Here is a 2,932-nt window from a genome sequence, read left to right as displayed (position 1 = left end):
GTAGGATTAAAAAAAAAAAAAAAAAAAAAAAAGAAAAGACAAGAATAAAAAAAATAATATGTTAAGATCCGATATTTTATTAAGCAGTTACCGGCTTAAAGAAGTGGTCGAAATTATCGAAAAAATTTCAAACAATGTCCATTGTGCTTAGCTAGCCACGCCGTCTAAGCAGAATAAGTGCCGCGGCATTAATCAGGCCTTCGGAATTTCGACTTATTTTTTAAATAAAGATAACGCAGGTACATCGGTCGTGTAAGGAAGGGAGCAGAGAACATGATCCGAACCGACGGTAAAAAATTTCTCTGAATCACTACATAGACCGAGAGAGAGAGAGAGAGAGAGAGCGAGCGAGAGAGAGCGAGCGAGCGAGCGAGGGATAGATAAAGAGAATAAAAGGGGATCCCCGGTATCTCCCTCTCTTTCTCACTGCCAAGATAAAGAAAGAGCAGCCAAGGGAGTCCTTGAAAGAAGCGGCTGCGTGTCCATCGTAGGCTGCAGCAGCTGCATCTGCGTACGTCTCCTCTCTCCGTTGCTCCCTCGCCTACGATGGCTCTACCATCGGCGTCGTCGCTCCGAGCACGAGAGATAGACAAACCGAGAGCGAGAGCGAGCCAGAGTGAGAGTGAGAGAGAGAGAGAGAGAGAGAGAAAGAGAGCGTGGCAGTGAGCTCGCGCGCACCCACCCCCTCGGGGGCGACGGCGGTGTATCTCACGCGCGCGGCGCACGGCGCATTCGACACTCGGCCGCCGCCGAGGGAACAGAGCGTCGCGGCGCGTGTGTGCCTCCGTGTGTGCTTTTAGTGTATGCGCGTGCGTGTACGCACGCCGCGTCCCGGCGACTCGGGTAGCCCAGTCGCGTTGTAAACTCCTGGAGGCTTACGCCGAGTGCGCGATGCGCGGCGAAACGTCGCGACGCCACCACTGGCCAACATCATCGACGGCCCGCTTTGTTTACCTGCGGCCCAATCACGCGACACGACGATGAGCGCCGCTGAGCCGCGGGGGTGGACGCTAAGCTACGGTGCCTGACAAACAGGTTGGTCTTATTATTATTAGGTTAAGGTGCTCGCGGCTGAGTTTTTGGGTCCGGCCCCTAGCTCCCCCCGCCACCGGCCAACGGTCCATCCTCCTCCTTAGGGACAGACAGACTCCTTAGGCTCCGTAGATCCGTTGCGGTAGGGTCACGTTTATCCGCTTGGCTGCCTTCTTTTTATTTGTTTATCGTTTGTCTGTTTGCCTGTCTGTCTGTCTGTCTGTCTGTCTGTCTGTCTGTCTATCTATCTGTCTATCTGTTTGTTTGTTTGTTTGATTGTTTATTTATTTATTTATGATTGTCCCTCTCTCAATGTCCTCGCGAGAGTCACTTGGGAGATCGCTGCACGCCGGGCATGTGAAAAAAGCGCGGTGTCGTCGGCCAAGTAGATCGATGAATTAATCACGCTGTCTTCCTCAAGAATACTGGCTCCCTACATACGTATGAACAGCGCGGGACGATAAGTTTCTGATCGATAGGGATTTTCATTTCATAAAGGAGAGCTAATTAAAGCCGCCCGAATTACCCGATACGAGCGTAAAGAGACTCGTGCCTTTCCTATTGGCGTATAAAGTAGCAGTGGCGAGCAACGTTTTTGCAATTGGTTGCATTCTTTTGAATATAATGGAGGTAGCGACGCGCTAACGTACAAGTTGCAACTAGCAAGGCCTTCGCAAAAACTTCAGGTAGTATTCGACTAACTTAATAATAATGACGATGAGGAGGACGATGACGATGAACAATGACGATGACGTCGAGCGGCGACGGCGGCGGCGGCGACGGCGAGCGACGGCGAGCGACGGCGATCTACGACGATCTACGACGATGATAATGATGATAATGATGACGTTAATAATCAAGCGTTATTCGTTTAAGCGAATTATTACTTGGCTTATTAATTATTGAGTTTATATCGACGTTATGCGCTGAAGAAAACTTTACGAAAACGATGCCTATTAGTTTTTGAAGCGAAGGAACTATTACTCGTCGTGCAGTAAAAAAGAGAAAGGTATAATGGTAAATTCTAACCTTCGCATAAATTACCCACCACATTCCACAGTATAAAGTGTGTATGCGTCGATACTGCTGGTTGTCATGCTTCTTCAAACCTCCAACTAACGTACGTTCAAGCCACGAATGAATTGTCCTAACCGTATTCGACAATTTATCAATAAAATTATCAGGAAGGTGTAAAAAATATTACCATCAACATCAGCATAATCGCGGGTCTTTGTTTACTAGAACACAAAAATGCGCGGTCGGCTGGGCAACTGTTAAAGAGAGCAAAAACGCTACTTAATCTTTGCCGATTATCTAATATTAAAATAACCTCGCGGTATTAATCGTGATGGAGAATCGAGTTTTTTTTTATTATAAACAACGTTTGATCGAACTTCGGCACAAGACAAAGGAAACTGACAATCACCTCGCGTCACTACAAAGAGAGTCCCGAAAGCCCAGCGCACGTTACCCACGGCCCGTAAATAGATGAGACAGAAAGGGAGAAGTTGAAAGAAAGAGAGAAGACTGAGATGGATAAGGGAGAGGAAGTCGCGTTCCCTGAACTTGCAACTTTTAAAGGTACACAATCATTCTCGGAAAGAAGGGGCATAATAAGGGCGGGTGGGACTCTTGGCTACAGCGCGCGCTGTTATAATCGCAAAAAGCGATGAGAAGGAGAGGTAAAGGGAGCGTTGGTATAATTAAGGGTGCAGCTGGACGGTGACGACGACGACGACGACGACGACGACCACGACGACTATGACGACTACGACGACTACGATGACTACGACGACGAGGAAGGCAAATGAATCCTCGCTGTAAAAGGAGCATTGACCCAAGCGAGCAAAGTCTTTCTAGGCTCTTTTTCCTTTTTTCGGTGAATTCGTGTGCGGGATTA

The 2,932-nt window shown here is 48.1% G+C and overlaps 1 protein-coding gene across 1 annotated transcript in view; it reads left to right on the top strand.

The window, feature by feature from the left end:
- The first annotated feature begins 744 nt into the window (after positions 1–744).
- LOC105363702 (carboxyl-terminal PDZ ligand of neuronal nitric oxide synthase protein) overlaps positions 745–2,932 on the top strand; it is a 63,523-nt gene continuing 61,335 nt past the window's right edge. Inside the window, exon 1 of the mRNA XM_011501452.1 lies at positions 745–1,035. The gene's annotated coding sequence lies outside the window, so the exon portion shown is untranslated. The remainder of the gene's footprint in view (positions 1,036–2,932) is intronic.

Source organism: Ceratosolen solmsi, unplaced genomic scaffold (assembly GCF_000503995.2).
Source record: "Ceratosolen solmsi marchali unplaced genomic scaffold, CerSol_1.0 scaffold3, whole genome shotgun sequence".
NCBI classification, from domain to species: Eukaryota; Metazoa; Arthropoda; class Insecta; order Hymenoptera; family Agaonidae; genus Ceratosolen; species Ceratosolen solmsi.
The sequence above is the reverse complement of the archived record's forward strand: the minus strand, read 5'-3'. Positions and strand labels throughout refer to the sequence as shown.